Source organism: Capricornis sumatraensis, chromosome 7 (genome assembly GCF_032405125.1).
Source record: "Capricornis sumatraensis isolate serow.1 chromosome 7, serow.2, whole genome shotgun sequence".
In the NCBI taxonomy this organism is placed as follows: Eukaryota; Metazoa; Chordata; class Mammalia; order Artiodactyla; family Bovidae; genus Capricornis; species Capricornis sumatraensis.
In genome coordinates this window covers 84,810,227-84,829,869 of record NC_091075.1, presented here as the reverse complement: position 1 = coordinate 84,829,869, position 19,643 = coordinate 84,810,227, and positions in this window count along the sequence as shown.

Sequence of the window (19,643 nt, the reverse complement as noted above, 5' to 3'; positions counted from 1 at the left end):
ATTACCTCCACCATAGTTTGGCCTCAGGTCAAGCAACTGGGAGGGAACACAGCTTTGCCCATCAACAGAAAATTGGATTAAAGATTTACTGAACATGCCTCTTCCCAACAGAACTAGACCCAGTTTCCCCCTCAGTGGGTCTCTCCCATCAAGAAGCTTCCATAAGCCTCTTATCCTTATCCATCAGAGGGCAGGCAGAATGAAAACCACAATCACAGAAAACTAACCAAACTGATCACATGGACCACAGTCTTGTCTAGCTCAATGAAGCTATGAGCCATGCCATGTAAGGCCACTCAAGACAGATGGGGCATGGCGGAGAGTTCTGACAAAACGTGCTCCACTGGAGAAGGAAATGGCAAACCACTTCAGTATTCTTGTTTTGAGAACCCCATGAACAGTGTGAAAAGCAGAAAATCAAGATATCAGTTCAGTTCAGTCACTCAGTCGAGTCTGACTCTTTGTGACCTCATGAATCGCAGCATGCCAGGCATCCCTGTCCATCACCAACTCCCAGAGTTTACCCAAACTCATGTCCATCGAGTCGGTGATGCCATCCAGCCATCTCATCCTCTGTCGTCCCCTTCTCCTCCTGCCCCCAAACCTCCCAGCATCAGGGTCTTTTCCAATGAGTCAGATCTTCACATAGATGGCCAAAGTATTGGAGTTTCTGCTTCAACCTCAGTCCTTCCAGTGAACATCCAGGACTATCTCCTTTAGGATGGACTAGTTGGGTCTCCTTGCAGTCCAAGGGACTCTCAAGAGTCTTCTCCAACACCACAGTTCAAAAGCTTCAATTCTTCAGTGCTCAGCTTTCTTCACAGTCCAACTCTCACAACCATACATGACCACTGGAAAAACCATAGCCATGCCTAGACAGACCTTTGTTGGCAAAGTATTGTCTCTGCTTTTGAATATGCTATCTAGGTTGGCCATAACCTTCCTTCAAGGAGTAAGCATCTTTTAATTTCATGGTGGCAATCACCATCTGTAATAATTTTGGAGCCAGCCAAAATGAAATCTGACACCGTTTCCACTGTTTCCCCATCATTTCCCATGAAGTGATGGGACCAGATGCCATGATCTTCATTTTCTGAATTTTGAACTTTAAGCCAACATTTTCACTGTTCTATTTCACTTTCATCAAGAGGCTTTTTAGTTCCTCTTCACTTTCTGCCAAAGGATGGTTTCATCTACATATCTGAGGTTATTGATATTTCTCCTGGCAATCTTGGTTACAGTTGTGCTTCTTCCAGCCCAGCGTTTCTTATGATGCATTCTGCATATAAGTTAAATAAGCAGGGTGACAATATACAGCCTTGACATACTCCTTTTCCTATTTGGAACCAGTCTGCTGTTCCATGGCCAGTTGTTTCCTGACCTGCATATATGTTTCTCAAGAGGCAGGTCAGGTGGTCTGGTATTCCCAACTCTTTCAGAATTTTTCATAATTTATGGTGATCCACACAGTCAAAGGCTTTGGTATAGTCAATAAAGCTAAAATAGATGTTTTTCTGGAACTCTCTTGCTTTTTCTGTGATCCAGCGGATGTTGGCATTTTGATCTCTGGTTCCTATGCCTTTTTTAAAACAAGCTTGAACATCTGGAAGTTCATGGTTCACCTATTGCTGAAGCCTGGCTTGGAGAATTTGAGCATTACTTTACTAGCATGTGAGATTAGTGCAATTGTGCGGTAGTTTGAACATTCTTTGGCATTGTTTTCTTTGGGATTGAAATGAAAACTGACCTTTTCCAGTCCTGTGGCCAGTGTTGAGTTTTCTAAATTTGCTGGCATATTGAGTGCAGCACTTTCACAGCATCATCTTTCAGGATTTGAAATAGCTCAACTGGAATGCCATCACCTCCACTAGCTTTGTTTGCAGTGATGCTTTCTACAGCCCATTTAACTTCACATTCCAGGATGTCTGGCTCTAGACGAGTGATCACACCATGGTGATTATCTGGCTGGTGAAGATCTTTTTTGTACAGTTCTTCTGTGTATTCTTGGCACCTCTTTTTAATATCTTCTGCTTCTGTTAGGTCTAGACCATTTCTGTCCTTTATTGAGACCATATTTGTATGAAATATTCCCTTGGTATCTCTAATTTTCTTGAAGAGATCTCTAGTCTTTCCCATTCTGTTGTTTTCCTCTACTTCTTTGCACTGATTGCTGAAGAAGGCTTTCTTATCTCTCCTTGCTATTCTTTGAAACTCTGCATTCAGATGCTTCTATCTTTCCTTTTCTCCTTTGCTTTTTGCTTCTCTTCTTTTCACAACTATTTGTAACAGACAACCATTTTGCCCTTTTGCATTACTTTTCCTTTGTGTTGGTCTTGATCCCTGTCTCCTGTACAATGTTATGGACCTCCATCCATAGTTCATTAGGCACTCTGTCTATCAGATCTAGTCCCTTAAATATATTTCTCACTTCCACTGTATAATCATAAGGGAATTGCTTTAGGTCATACCTGAATTGTCTAGTGGTTTTCCCTGCTTTCTTCAAGTCTGAATTTGGCAATAAGGAGTCCATGATCTGAGCCACAGTCAGCTCCCAGCCTTGTTTTTTCTGATTGTATAGAGCTTTTCCATCTTTGGCTGCAAAGAATATAATCAATCTGATTTCAGTGTTGACCATCTTTTGATGTCCATGTGTAGAGTCTTCTTGTGTGTTGTTAGAAGAAGGTGTTTGCTCTGACCAGTGCATTCTCTTGGCAAAACTCTATTAGTCTTTGTCCTGCTTCATTCCATATCCCAAGGCCAAATTTGCCTGTTACTCTAGGTGTTTCTTGACTTCCTAGTTTTGCATTCCAGTCCCCTATAATGAAAAGGACATTTTTTGGGGGGTGTTAGTTCTAAAATGTCTTGTAGGTCTTCATAGAACTGTTCAAATTCAGCTTCTTCAGTGTTACTGATTAGGGCATAGGCTTGGATCACTGTGATATTGAATGGTTTGCCTTGGAAATGAACAAAGATCATTCTGTCATTTTTGAGATTGCATCTAAGTACTGCATTTTGGACTCTTTTTTTGACCGTGATAGATACTCCATTTCTTCATAGCCACAGTAGTAGATATAATGGTTATCTGAGTTCAATTCACCTTTTTCCAGTCTATTTTAGTTTGCTGATTCCTAGAATGTCAATATTCACTCTTGCCATCTCCTGTTTGACCATGTCCTATTTGTTTTGATTCATGGACTTAATATTTCAGGTTCCTATGTAATATTGTTCTTTACAGCATTGGACCTTGCTTCTATGACCAGTCACATCCACAACTGGGTATTGTTTTTGCTTTGGTTCCATCCCTTCATTCTTTCTGGAGTTATTTCTCCACTGACCTCCAGTAGCATATTGGACACCTAAATAGAGGAAAATAACAGAATGGAAAAGACTAGAGATTTTTTCAAGAAAATTAGAGACACCAAGGGAACATTTCATGCAAAGATGGGCTCGATAAAGGACAGATAGTATGGACCAAAGAGAAGCAGAAAATATTAAGAAGAGGTGGCAAGAATACATGGAAGAACTGTACAAAAAAGATCTTCATGACCCAGATAATCATGATGGCGTGATCACTAATTTAGAGCCAGACATCTTGGAATGTGAAGTCAAGTAGGCCTTAGAAAGCACCACTACGAACAAAGCTAGTGATGGAATTCCAGTTGAGCTGTTTCAAATCCTGAAAGATGGTGCTGAGAAAGTGCTGCACTCAGTATGCCAGCAAGTTTGAAAAACTCAGCAGTGGCCACAGGACTGGAAAAGGTCAGTTTTCATTCCAATCCCAAAGAAAGGCAATGCAAAAGAATGCTCAAACTACTGTACAATTGCACTCATCTCACGCGCTAGTAAAGTAATGCTCAAAATTGTCCCAGCCAGGCTTCAGCAATACGTGAACCGATAACTCCCAGATGTTCAAGCTGGTTTTAGAAAAGGCAGAGGAACCAGAGATCAAATTGCCAACATCCACTGGATCATGGAAAAAGCAAGCGAGTTCCAGAAAAATATCTATTTCTGCTTTTTTGACTATGCCAAAGACTTTGACTTTGACTTTGGATCACAGTAAACTGTGGAGAATTCTGAAAGAGATGGGAATACCATACCACCTAACCTGCCTCTTGAGAAATCTGTCTGCCGGTCAGGAAGCAACAGTTAGAACTGGACATGGAACAACAGACTGGTTCCAAATAGGAAAATGAATACATCAAGGCTGTATATTGTCACCCTGCTTATTTAACTTAAATGCAGAGTACATGATGAGAAACGCTGGACTGGAAGTAACACAAGCTGGAATCAAGATTGCCGGGAGAAATATCAATAACCTCAGATATGTGGATGACACCACCCTTATGGCAGAAAGTGCAGAAGAGATTAAAAGTCTCTTGATGAAAGTGAAAGAGGAGAGCGAAAAAGTTGGCTTAAAGCTCAACATTTAGAAAACGAAGATCATGGCATACGGTCCCATCACTTCATGGGAAATAGATGGGGAAACAGTAGTAACAGTTTCAAACTTTATTTTTTTGGGCTCCAAAATCACTGCAGATGGTGAATGCAGCTATGAAATTAAAAGACGCTTACTCCTTGGAAGAAAAGTTATGACCAACCTAGATAGCATATTCAAAAGCAGAGACATTACTTTGCAGACTAAGGTCCGTCTAGTCAAGTCTATGATTTTTCCTGTGGTCATGTATGGATGTGAGAGTTGGACTGTGAAGAAGGCTGAGCGCCAAATAATTGATGCTTTTGAACTGTGGTGTTGGAGGAGACTCTTGAGAGTCCCTTGGACTGCAAGGAAATCCAACCAGTCCATTCTGAAGGAGATCAGCCCTGGGATTTCTTTGGAAGGAATGATGCTAAAGCTGAAGCTCCTGTACTTTGGCCACCTCATGTGAAGAGTTGACTTACTGGAAAAGACTCTGATGCTGGGAGGGATTGGGGGCAGGAGGAGAAGGGGACGACCGAGGATGAAATGGCTGGACGGCATCACGTACTCGATAGACATGAGTCTGAGTGAACTCCGGGAGATGGTGATGGACAGGGAGGCCTGGTGTGCTATAATTCATGGGGTCACAAACAGTCAGACACAACTGAGCGACTGAACTCAACTGAGCTGACTGACCTGGGGAGTTCCTCTTTCAGTATCCTATCATTTTGCCTTTTCATACTGTTCATGGTGTTCTCATAGCGAGAATATTGAAGTGTTTTGCCATTTCCTTCTCCAGTGGACCACATTCCGTGAGACCTCTCCACCATGACCCGCCCATCTTGGGTGGCCCCACAATGCATGGCTTAGTTTCATTGAGTTAGACAAGGCTGTGGTCTGTGTGATCAGATTGCCTAGATTTCTGTGATTATGGTTTCAGTGTCTACCCTCTGATGCCCTCTTGCAACATCTACCATCTTCCTTGGGTTTCTCTTACCTTGGACGTGGGGTATTGCTTCACGGCTGCTCCAGCAAAGTGCTTCTGCTGCTCCTTACCTTGAACGAGTTGCCCTTCCTGACCTTGAAGGTGGAGTAGCTCCTCTTTACCCTCTTGCACCTGCGCAGCCACCGCTGCTTGGATGTGAGTTTGCTCTTTTTGGCCACCGCCCCTGACCTCAGACATGGTGTCGCTCCTCTCGACTGTGCTTCTGTGCAGTCTGTTGCAGCTGCTGTGCTTCAAGATATGAACAAATGCTAGTCTTCAAATGTTGTAGTTGGTAAGGTTAGCTGATAAATAATTATATCAAGAGTAAATAATTTTACAATCTAAACTTCAACTTATTGTCTGAATATGATCCTGTTGCATGATTTATTATTTTCTTTAAAAATTTGCTTCCAAATTTCAAATTTAACCTTGGCTCCCTTTCTTCTCCTTTTTCTGTCAGTCCATTTTGCAACTTATCTCTTTTTTATTTTTAGGAAACAGAAATCAGAAAAATCACCATGCATATTCATTATGTTGCTGCTGCTACTGCTAAGTCACTTCAGTCATGTCTGACTCTGTGTGACTCCATATACAGCAGCCCACCAGGCTCCCCAGTCCCTGCGATTCTCTGGGCAAGAACACTGGAGTGAGTTGCCATAGTTATCATAAAATTGATGCCCTTCTCTGTTGCTAAAAACGAAGTTCAAAGTTAATGAAAGTAGATTAAATATTTCTAAAATGGACATACAAACAGACATATGCAATAGAGCTAACAATAAATCACCAAAGCTAGTGTAATCCAACAGAATGTCACCAATGTTTCTGGAAAACTTTGAAGCAGCTGTCATTCTCTAGGAATGGATTTCATGAGTTATTATTATTATTATTATTATTATTTTTTTTTTTTTTCCTTACTGCACTCATCTAAGATTCAAATATCTTGGGTAGATGCAGCTGATTAGTGGAGCCTGGTTCTTTCACCTCAACCTAGCAACGTGGGAGCCTGGAAAAGGTATCTGACTTCTGATATGATTTCTATATTTCACCAAGATTCCTAAAATGAAATAAAGTTCAATTATATGAAAAGATTTCAATGTGTTTGTTACCAAACAATTGTTTATATTATCTTTTACATAATGAAATTATGTAGAACATGAAGTTATTTTTTATTGGATATTTACAAATTAATTTCAATGAAAAAACCTATAAAACTATAAGATACATAGTTTTGATCTATTTTGAAATGGCAACCCAGTCCAGTATTCTTGCCTGGAGAATCCCATGGACAGAGGAGCTTGGTGGGCTACAGTCCACAGGTCGCAAAGAGTCAGACACGACTGAGCAACTTCACTTTCATATCTAAAATGTATCTTCAATTTCTTCTTGTAGCATTTAAAAAACATTATTCCCATTTTCACAACCTAGGCTTCAAAAGCAATACAGCAGGTATAAATTTTATCATTTTTATAATACCTTATATTATAAAATGAAGTGCTAATAATAAATAGAGCAGTAGCTTGCAATCTAGGATGTTCTGGACAGCTGGTATCTGAAGTCACCCTAAGTGTGCAGGGACACTATCTAGTGGCTCATATTGGAAAGTCTGATTGTCTAGAGAGCTTCAAACTCTTATACGATTAGTAGAAAAGAAGAAGAAGAAAAATAATTGGGCAGTATTGAACAATGCAGTTCAAGAACATAAGCAGTGATGTGGTGATCTGCAGTTGTGAACACAAGTTCAGGAATCTAGGATTAGGAAACTTTTCTGCTGTCCCAAATATCTCTCAACAAACATGCGAATTTGGTCAATGAATGTGTTAACGCACAATCCGGCCACCATCTCTGCTGAAACTTCTCCCCAGCATTAGCTATTGACTGCTGACAGTCCCCAAACTTCACAACCTTGCTTGCCAGCAGAAAACAGACACGAGTAGCCAGAAAACAGCCTCTGTCTCTCCCAGGCATAGATTTATTCTAGATTCAGTTGTGCCTCTGAAACTAGATCTGAGGGCATCTGGAAAATGTAGTTTTAAACTTTTCAGCCCAATCCATTTGGCTCCCAAGAAGAAAGATGATAAAAACATCTGTCAAGCCCATTTGCCATACCAATCCCAATGTTCCACTCACTCTTTGTCCTCACTCTGTCTCATTCACATGCAAAGCTCCATGCTCCAAAGCATCTATGCTGCTGTAGACAGATGGACATCAACTCACTCTGACTGTTCTCACTTAAAAATCATGATCATGAACCTCAAGTTGGAGTGTGACATTGCCACTGTTCTACCAGATTTTGCTCTTCCATGCACTCTTTTGTTCTCCTAAAGGAATAATGCATACTGCATTTCCTGTTGCATTCATCCCTCACTTCCTTTGTCTCCTTACTCTCAGTAACCTTACCTTCTATTTTCCTGAGAGATAAAATAATCAAAAGATAAATTCCACAAAATATACTACCACCTACTCACTAACATTCCTACATACCATACTCTGCCTTCCTCCTAGATGAACAGTTCATGCTCTCAAGGCTGAGTTCTTTCCTTTTATAAAAATTAATTTCATCATTTCTGACATACTTATGCATACTGTGCCAACAGTTAGACAAGGTCTCCTATAAAATTAATATAAAATTTTCTATGGAATCATTCCCATCATGTATAAATGTTTATAATTGTCCTTTATAAAAAAATCCCCATGGCATCACCTTTTTTTTTTTTTTCCCACAGCAAAACTTTTGAAAAGCTTTGCTATGCTTGTCTCCAATATTTAAAAATCTATACAAATGAAGCTTTGGTGTTATCACTTCATTGGAACTACTTTTGTCAATGTCTCTAATGATCTTTTTACATTAATGCACACAGTATAAAATTCTCATCCTCCCTCTTTTGTTAGGACTCATCAGTGTTGGACAAGTTTATTGCTTCTTCCTTGAAACATATTCTTTTCTTGGCTTCAAGTAAATAACAGTTTTCTTCCATTCTGCATGCTGTTCTGAAATCTTTCTTGTTTTTCTCATCTTCCCAACTTCTGAACACTGGAATGACTTGGAATCCTTTCCTTCTCTATCTATATTAACTCCCTTAATAACTAAATCTATTTCTACTATTTAAATAACATTTATGTATGAATTTCTTATTTATAGCTCTAGTTTTTATTAAAATCCTGATTAATATGTCCCAAGTACAAATTTATTAACTCTCTTAAAAATCTAACAAGTATTTCAAATTTCAAGGTTGAATATAAAACATGTTAGAAAATCTCCCTTCTGAAATCTACTCCTACAATTTTCTTCACAGAAAATGGAAAACCTATCATTCCTAGTTGCTGAAATTAAGAATTTTGAAGTCATATTTAACTGTTTGTATGCTTTCCCATTTCCACATTTCATTTTTTCATTAAATCTCCTTTGTTTTGTCTTCAAAATTACACACAGAATTATAACACTTCTTGCTACCTCCATTACTACCAACTCCAAGTTAAAAACACTATCATCACCTACCAATTTCCTACTAACTCTTCTACATTTCCTTCCCACCGTCTCTACACACAAGCTAATTAATTATATAGTTAGTTAGGTATCTCATGTCACTTTTTGGCTTAATTATATTTGCTTCTCTGGTATCCAGAACAGTGTTTTGCACCTAATGGATACTTAGATGTTTGCTATTGTCATTAAATGACTGAATGCAGATGCCCCATGGATGTTCAAGTTGACTCATTGACTAAAATAACGACTATTACTATAATTACCATATCCATGTTCCAGGCTTGAAGAAGAAAAAAGGAATGACATAAAGTTTTTTGCCTAATAACTGTCTTTATTTAATGGAACTTTCCAAAATTTTCACAGAAATGATTCACTTTCATATCATTGGTTATTCTTACTACAAATAAACAATGCAGATATTTCCTCCTCTTGAATCTGGATAGGTTTGTGATTATAGCAGAATTCACACAGTACAAGTTTCAAACCTAGCTCATCCAATGCACTACAGTGAGTTTCTGGTCTTCAGTCCATTTGCTCTTGTAACCCAGATACTGTAATGTGAGTAAGCCCAGTACACGCTGAAAGGCCATGTATTCTAGCAATAGATCTTACTAGCATCTCAAAAAACAGCCAGTATTAAGCATGTGAGTGAAACTTGGAACATATAATAACAATGTCTAGCTTTTGGGTCTTCCTAGCTGAGGCCCAGATAGAATGCACAGAATAGAGACAAAGCCCCCTCAGTGTTGCCACAGCAAAAATTTGAAGTGATGGACAGACTACTTTTATAGCTCAGTTTTATTGGCAAACAAAGGAAAATACATCCTGGAGGTGTCAGGAAAGGGCAACCCAAAAGACTGGAAGAGAAGATAAGCCTCAATTTTTTTAAGCTTCCTCCTTATACTTTTGTCTCCTCCCGCATGAGCCTGCCCTATGTAAATTGGGCTAGCCAGGAGGGCAGTTTGTTTTTAACCTGAGGTCCTCACTCCAATCCTCAGACCTACCTTTGTTCTATTTTCACTGGCTTTTCCCTTCATTGTCTTTTCAGTTCAGTTCAGTCGCTCAGTCGTGTCCAACTCTGCAATCCCATGAATCGCAGCACGCCAGGTCTCCCCATCACCAACTCCCAGAATTCACTCAAACTCATGTCCATCGAATCGGTGATGCCATCCAGCCATCTCATCCTCTGTCATCCCCTTCACCTCCTGCCTCCAATCCTTCCCAGCATCGGGGTCTTTTCCAATGAGTCAACTCTTTGCATGAGGTGGCCAAAATATTGGAGTTTCAGCTTCAATATTAGTCCTTCGAATGAACACCCAAGACTGATCTCCTTTAGGATGGACTGGTTGGATCTCCTTGTAGTCCAAGGGACTTTCAAGATTCTTCTCCAACACCACAGTTCAAAAGCATCAATTATTCGGTGCTCAGCTTTCTTCACAGTCCAACTCTCACATCCATACATGACAACGGGAAAAACCATAGCCTTGACTAGATGGACCTTTATTGGCAAGGTAATATCTCTGCTTTTGAATATGCTATCTAGGTTGGTCATAACTTTTCTTCCAAGGAGTAAGCGTCTTTTAATTTCATGGCTGCAATCACCATCTTCAGTGATTTTGGAGCCCCCCAAAATAACGTCTGACACTGTTTCCCTGTCAATTTGCCATGAAGTGATGAGACCAGATGACATGATCTTCATTTTCTGAATGTTGAGCTTTAAGCCAACTTTTTCACTCTCCTCTTTTAGCCACCACCATTTTAGACTCCTTTTTCCTATTCTAACTATCTAGCAATGTAATGGTTGCTTTATGCCACTAAGTTTTGGAGTGATTCATTAGGAAGCAGTAGCCAACTGGAATGTGTGAATTAGTGTTTTGGGTTTCAAATATAATCAAGGTTTTATTATTAATTGCTCAACTAATATTCTGCCACAATTTCTTTTATATTATTATACTTACTAAAACAAGGATGTAGTTTTAGCTTTTAATAATGGGTATGGGAATGGTAAAAGTATTAAGACCTTCCATGCTAGGAATATAATTATCTTATTCCCATATTTTTTTGACTGGGCATAGAATTATTTCTTGAAAATTATTTATTGGCAGTATTCAAGTGTTTTGCTCTCTGACAGTCATTATTATTGCAGCTCAGGAGTCTAATACCATCTCATTCTCAGTATTTTGATGAAGCTTGGATTTTTTTTTCCTCATCTGGAAGATTTTTACAATTTTTTTTCTTTTTTCTTTTTTTAAATATATCCTTGTTGGTACACATTTCATCATAGTTCATCTCAGCATGAGACTTTTTAATTCATTAAACTGAGCACTCAGCACATACTATTAACATTGAAAATATTATTTTTAAATCTTGTGGAATAATCTTGCAATTTCTTTCCCACAATTTTGTTTTCTCTTTATGAGCGTCTCATTAAAATATTGAGTTGCTTAGATTAATCCTCTGGTTTTCATTAATTTTTCTTGCTTTTGTATCATTTTGTGAAATGTGTTCTCAATTTTATTTCTCAAATGTATTTTTTTTTCTTTTCTGTTCTTTGCATTTTCCTATTTTTTAAAACATATGTATATATTTTCTTTTGTTCTTTATGCAGTTCTCTCCTTTCATGATTGTTTCTTCTTTGAATGAGTCATAATTTTGTTAATGTTTTCATATGTACGGTTTAGGGAATTAGAGTAAAATGACAGAATTACAAAATGATAGAATGATCTCTGTTTCCAAGGCAAACCACTCAGTATCACAATAATCCAAGTCTATGCCCTAACCACTAACACTGAAGAAGCTGAATTTGAACGGTTCTAGGATAATCTACAAGACCTTCTAGAATTAACACCAAAAAAGATGTTCTTTACATCACAAGATGGAATGAAATGTACGAAACCAAGAGATACCTGGAGTAACAGGCAAGTTTTGCCTTGGAGTACAAAATGAAGCAGGGCATAGGCTAACAAAGAGTTTTACCAAGAGAATGCACTGGTCATAGAAAACACCCTCTTCCAATAACAAAAGAGAAGCCTCTACATATGGACATCATCAGATAGTTGATACTGAAATCAGACTGATTGTATTCTTTGCAGCCAAAGACAGAGAAGCTCTATACAGTCAGAAAAAACAATACCAGGAGCTGACTGTGGCTCAGATCATGAACTCCTTATTGCAAAATTCAGAAATGAAGTAAGGAAGAGCACTAGACCATTCAGGTATGATCGAAATCAAATCCTTTACAATTATACAGTGGAAGTGACAAATAGATTCAAGGGATTAAGTCTGATAAAGATAGTGCCTGAATACATATGGATAGAGGTTCATGGCATTGTACAGGAGGTGTGATCAAGGCCATCCCCAAGAAAAAGAAATGTAAAAAGGCAAAATGAGGCCTTACAAATAGCTGAGAAAACAAGAGAAGCTAAAGACAAAGGAGAAAAGGAAACATATACCCATCTGAATGGACAGTTCCAAAGAATAGCAAGGAGAGATAAGAAAGCCTTCCTCAGTAATCAATGCAAAGAAACAGGGAAACAAAGAATGGGAAAGACTAGAGATATCTTCAAGAAAATTAGAGATATCAAGGGAACATTTAATGCAAAGAGGGGCACAACAAAAGAAAGAAATAGTATGGACCTAACAGGGGCAGTAGATATAAAGAAGAAGTGGCAAAAATACACAGAAGAATTATACAAAAAAGTTCTTAATGATCCAGATAACCACAATGATATGGTCACTCACCTTGAGCCAGACATCCTGGAATGTAAAGTCAAGTGGGCCTTAGGAAGCATCACTATGAACAAAGCTATTGGAGGTCATGGAATTCCAGTTGAGCTACTTCATATCCTAAAAGCTGATGCTGTAAAAGTGCTGCACTCAATATGCCAGCAAATTTGGAAAGCTCAGCAGTGGCCACATGACTGGAAAAGGTCAGTTTTCATTCTAATTCCAAAAAAAGGCAATGCCAAAGAATGTTCAGACTACCACAAAATTGCACTCATCTCACACACTAGCAAAATAATGCTCCTAATTCTCCAAGCTAGGCTTCAACAGTACATGAACCAAGAACTTTCTGATGTTCAAGCTGAATTTAGAAAAGTCAGAGGAACCAGAGATCAAATTGCCAACATCTTTTGAATCATAAAAAAGGCAAAAGAGTTTCAGAAAGACATCTATTTTTGTTTTATTGATGACGTCAAAGCCTTTGAATGTGTGGATCACAACAAGCTTGGAAAATTCTTCCAGAGATGGGAATATCAGACCACCTTACCTGCCTCCTGAGAAATCAATATGCAAGTTAAGAAGCAGCAGTTAGAACTGGACATGAAACAATGGGCTGGTTTCAAACTGGGAAAGGAATACGTCAAGGCTGTATATCGTCACCCTGCTTATTTAACTTATATACAGACTGAAGTGAGGTAGTGAAGTGAAGTCGCTCAGTCGTGTCCGACTCTTTGAGGCCCCGTGGAATGTGGCCCAACAGGTTTCTCCATCCATGGGATTCTCCAGGCAAGAATCCTGGAGTGGGTTGCCATTTCCTTCTCCAGGGGAATCTTCCCAAACCAGGGATCGAACCCAGGTCTCCTGTATTGCAGGCAGACGCTTTAACCTCTGAGCCACCAGGGAAGCCCATGTATATACAGACTATATCATGTGAAATGCCAGGCTGGATGCAGCACAAACTAGAATCAAGATTGTGGGAGAAATGCTAATTAACATCAGATATGCAGATGACACCACTCTTACGGCAGATAGCAAAGAGGAACTAAAGAGCCTCTTGATGAAGGTGAAATGGAAGAGTGAAAAAGCTGACTTAAAACTCAGCATTCAAAAAACTAAGATCATGGCATCCTGTCCCATCACATCATGGCAAATAGGTGGGGGAAACAGTGGAAACAGTGACAGACTTTCTTTTCTTGAGCTCCAAAATCACTGATGGTGACCACAGCCATGAAATTAAAAGACGCTTGGTTCTTGGAAGAAAAGCTATGACCACCCTAGGCAACATATTAAAAAAACAGAGACATTACTTTGCCAACAAAGATCTGTCTAGTCAAAGCTATCTTTTTTTCCAGTAGTCAGGTATGGATGTGAGAGTCGGACCGTACACAGAACTGAGTGCTGAGGAATTTATGCTATTGAACTATGGTGTTGGAGAAGACTGTCAAGAGTCTCCTTGATAACAAGGAGTTCAAACAAGTCAATCCTAAAGGAAATCAGTCCTGAATATTCACTGGACTCTGAAGCTGAAACTCCTGTATTTTGGCCACCTGATGTGAAGAACTGACTGATTTGAAAACATCTTGATGCTGGGAAAGATTGAAGACAGGAGGAAAAGGTGATAACAGAGGATGATGGTTGAATGCCATGACCAACTCAATGGACATGAATTTGAGCATGTTCTGGGAGCTGGTGATGGACAGGGAAGCCTGGTGTGCTTCAGTCCATGGGATTTCAAAGAGTTTTACACTACTGATCAACTGAAAAGAACTGTATTAGAGTAAAAGCACCTACTACACAGTGTAAATGAGTTTTCTAGGATAGATTTCCATTTTTATGAAATTGCAAATAACCTTTAATGTAGTCCTAAAAATGAAGATTCTTATGACTTCTTTGGAATACGTCTAAATCCTCTCCTCTCCTTAATTATGACACCTGTAAAACAAAAATGTATTCTCTGAATTGTTTCAAATTTACTGTAAGGAAACCATCAGAGTTGCCAGTTTTTTGCAGGTATGGAATGTAAAGGGGGCACACTGAAGGGCACACTTTTCTTTTCTAAAAAGAAAAATGTCTTTTTAGCTACCCCTCAATTATTCACACACATCTTGTTCCACTTCCCCTTTCAACGTTGGGATCCAACAGATTCTGTGTTAGAATTCTCTCCAAAATTTCTCTCAGAAAATGATGCTGGTTGTACTACTGTCTTTTCCCCCATGCATTCTATTATTTTCAGATTACCCATCAAGACAATCTCATCTATCTCTCTCTTCCTCAGTTTTTCAAAGTACATTATCTACTATCATCTTCACATCCTCAGAACTCTTAAATGACATTAATGGAGTTTACAAGGTAAAGGCCAGGCTGTTCCTTGTTCACCTCCCTCCTTGGTAAGAAGCTACATGGTTCGTTAGGTTTGCTTGTTTATTCTAGCTTAATAGGCAGCAGATGTTCATAATAACAAAAGACTATAAATTGATAACAGAAGTATAGTTACTTCTCCCAGTAGTTTCTTTAAATGGTTTGACATGGAAATGACCTTTACTATTTTAGTTTTCTTTCTTTTCACTCTTTCTCTTCTTCTAAGAGCATAAGATATTTCTATTGAGATCTTATTTCTATCTGTGTTTAAAGATAGTGTAGAAATGACTATATGCTTAAACTCACTGAAAGATGAACCATCCTTTGACTGGCAGATAAGGTTTATAAAAGAATGAATATCAAAAGAGATTGACTGACAAAATGCTTTGGAATACTGACATTCTAAGTATGAGTGGCTAAGTCAAAGATGAGAAACTAAGTCCATCTGAGGATTATAGAAAAATACATTAATGTGAAGACAACACTTGTGAGGGAGAAGCAAGATTTGGTATGTGTAGAAGGGAAAGTAAGTAGAGAATTTTCTGGAAAAGAAAAGGAGAACAATAAAGAAGTCAGAGAAGTTGAGAAGTAGAAAATATTCAAGAATATTGTGAATAATGAACTTTATTTAGAGCAAAAGACTTGACTAGTATAAGGAAGTGACCAAAAACTGTGACCATAGCATAGAACGTATGCTTTGTTCTGAATCCTGTAGGCAATAGGTTAAGTATACAAAATACATATGTAACAAATGACAAGAGAATATTTATGTTTTACATAGATAATTTTAGGAACTCTGAACAAAATTCGAGAAATTTTTACAGTAAGAGTAGCCATTTTCAGAAAGGATTGATGATAAAATTGCAACTGATATTCAGGAAATCAGATTGAAAGACCCTATCAGGTTGCTGAACATAGCAACTAAAAAGAGGAACATATTAAGGTTTTGAGCCAGGAATTTGGGAAAGAGTTTTACAGATAGGTATGAAAAGAAAAATAATAAATTATTTTTTTGATATGTTACATTTATTAATTTGGAGGGATGTGTATATTGAGACATAAAGCAAGCTATAGATGAAATGCATGAATAGAATGTTTAAAATATAACTTGGGTTATTGGTATATATTATGAAATACCTATTAAACATGTATAGTCAGTGCTTTTAGAAATAAAAATACTTCTAAGGCCATATAAATCCTCTGGAGGAGGAAATGACAACCCATGCCAGTATCCTTGCTTGGAAAATCCCATGGACAGAGGATCCTGGAAGACTACAGTCCATGGGGTCATGAAGAGTCAGATATAACTTAGCGACTAAAAACAGAGAAAAAAAAAGGCAATATTGATAGAGTTAAGAGGTGATAATGAAATATATTAATAAAAGACATGCAAGAGATTCATTGAGTTTTAATGGAGAAGACAGAAGCTTCACAGGAGACAGGCAGCAGCTCCCTAAGTTGCAAGAGAAGAGCTAGCAGGTAAGAGGATGCTGGAGGTCAAGAGAAGAGAAAGAATCAAAAACAATAGTGACCAGATCATCGAAGGGGGAACCAGAGATGAATAATTTCAAAGAGAAGGTCTTTGGATTTCAGTCAATCCTAAAGGAAATCAATCCAGAATATTCATTAGAAGAACTGATACTGAAGCTGAAACTCCAATACTGTGACCACCTGATAGGAAGAGCTGACTTATTAGAAAAGACCGTGGTGCTGGGAAAGACTGAAGGCAGGAGGACAAATGGTCGACAGAGGATAGGATGGTTGGATGATGGCACTGCTGACTCAATGGGCATGAGTTTGAGCAAATTCTGGGAGATGATGAAGGACAGGGAAGCCTGGCATGCTGTAGTCCATGGGTTTGCAGAGTCGGACATCATGGAGTGAGTGAACAAGAAATGTAAGATGAAGTTAAACAAAGTCTAAACAAAACTCTTTTCTTTTACTATTTAAATATCAATCCTATAAAACAGGAGCTACATTATATATTGTGTGTAGGAGACAACAAGAACAATAAAAAAGTGCTGGAAGTTATGAGAAGCAGTTTTTTGAAAACTTGTTTTACATATTTACAGATTGAGTGAAACCTGAAAATACTGCCTTAGGAGGTACCTCTCAGGAGAGACAGGATGACTAGAGTTTGTAGAGTGATTCAAGCATGATTTGATTGTGTAGTCAGATAAATTACTTGATTTTTATAATTGAGCACTGAAATGGTGCGGCAGTTGAATTTGCCTTCTTCAGAGTGGTAATAACAAAGGTCTGTGGAGGATCATGGTCCAGAACACCCTGCTCTCTATTGCCTGGCCCCACATTAGAAGAGCCATCGTCATGTCAAAGGGTGTATCACTTTTGACATCACTCCCTTCACTTGCATTTCACTATTTATGCAGCTGCTGACCTTTTTCCATTAAAATCATTGTTGTCCTAATCACAATCTATTCTGTTCAGCACTTTCATAATGTCTGTCACTTAGGAAATTAACACAGTCATACAATTAGCATAGTCTGATGACTTGAAAGATATCATGAAACTCTGTAAACTGCTTAAGCTTACAGATATCTCATGAGTTCCTGTTGTTGCATTAATGAGTATATCAGAAATGGGAAAAATTATAGCTTAATAGCTTTTAATACAAATATATTATTTGTTTGTAAGATTTTATTAATACTGAAAAATTAGACTTTCAGTTCAGTTCAGTCACTTAGTCATGTCCGACTCTTTGCGACCCCATGAATCACAGCACGCCAGGCCTCCCTGTCCATCACCAACTCCCGGAGTTCATTCAGACTCACGTCCATCGAGTCCGTGATGCCATCCAGCCATCTCATTCTCTGTCGTCCCCTTCTCCTTGGGCCCCCAATCCCTCCCAGCATCAGAGTCTTTTCCAATGAGTCAACTCTTCGCATGAGGTGGCCAAAGTACTGGAGTTTCAGCTTTAGCATCATTCCATCCAAAGAAATACAGGGCTGATCTCCTTCAGAATGGATTAGTTGGATCTCCTTGCAGTCCAAGGGACTCTCAAGCGTCTTCTCCAACACCAAAGTTAAAAAGCATCAATTCTTTGGCATTTAGTCTTCTTCACAGTCCAACTCTCACATCCATACATGACCACTGGAAAAACCATAGCCTTGGTTAGACGGACCTTTGTTGACAAAGTAATGTCTCTGCTTCTGAATATGCTATCTAGGTTGGTCATAACTTTTTTTTCCCAAGGAGTAAGCATCTTTTAATTTCATGGCTGCAGTCATCATCTTCAGTGATTTTGGAGCCCCCAAAAATAAAGTCTGACACTGTTTCCACTGTTTCCCCATGTATTTCCCATGAAGTGATGGGACCGGATGCCATGATCTTCATTTTCTGAATGTTGAGCTTTAAGCCAACTTTTTCACTCTCCTCTTTCACTTTCATCAAGAGGCTTTTCAGTTCCTCTTCACTTTCTGCCATAAGGGTGGTATCATCTGTATATCTGAGGTTATTGACATTTCTCCCGGCAATCTTGATTCTAGCTTGTGCTTCTTCCAGCCCAGTGTTTCTCATGATATACTCTGCATATAAGCTAAATAAGCAGGGTGACAATATACAGGCTTGACGTCCTCCTTTTCCTATTTGGAACCAGTCTATTGTTCCATGTCCAGTTCTAAGTGTAGACTTTAAAGACTAGCAAATATGTATCTATTACTCGGGCTGGCTTAATTACAAAAGAATAAGGCTAGCTTAAGTATATGAAGAGAATATTCATGTTTGGCTGCAAAATGGGATTTAAAGTCATTTGACAGGTTGCCCCTAAATATCATTTCTTAAAGTCCTAGACATTCAATGAAATATCATCAGTTTAGGTAAACTACTATATTTACAAACCAAAAAGTCTTCCAATACTTTCCGAGTCTCTCCTGTACTTGTGAAATGAAGATAATGATATCATCTGCTATTTATTTCACAGGAGTATAAGGATGAAATGAGATAATTCTTATGGAAGTTTTTTAATAAACATTAATATATTATATGACGTAACAATGTATAAACTTTGTGAAAGTATATAGCCCTTGGAGACACACTTAGCTGTTAAGAACTATCAGTATCTTAGTGTGAAGCTGGTTCATGTTTATAGAATATTAAGAAAGCCTGACTTGAGGAGAGCAGGGTTAATAGGATCTAGGCTGCTGCCTAGGAAGGGTGATTGCAGAGATCCAAAGAAAATCTGGGCAGCCAAGATCACAGGAGGGAGCTGGTGCCTGAGAGAAATTTACAAATCTCAAAGGGAATAAACCAAAGAGGACTTTAGAAGTTTTCCCAGAAAAACATTGGTGATCAAGCTTTTAGTGGTCCTTGTAAAAAAGATTATTTTTTAAAGGATGATAGAGTATGCTTGCTTAAAATGAAATGAGATGATATTTGTTTACTTTGCAGGGGGAGTATATATTGTCCCTATATATTGTTTTCTATTAATAATACATTGTTCATTTTTGTTTTGTCTGATTTATCATGATATAATTTAAATAGCGTAAAATTCACCCTTTTTAGTTGTACACTTTGAAAAGTTTTTATAATTCTTTATAGTACTGAGCCCATCACCACCCAAAATTATGACAGAATATTTCCATCACCTCCAAAAATTTCCTTTGTACCTTTTTACAGTCAATCCCCACCACAACAGCCTGCTCTGGGGACCACTATCT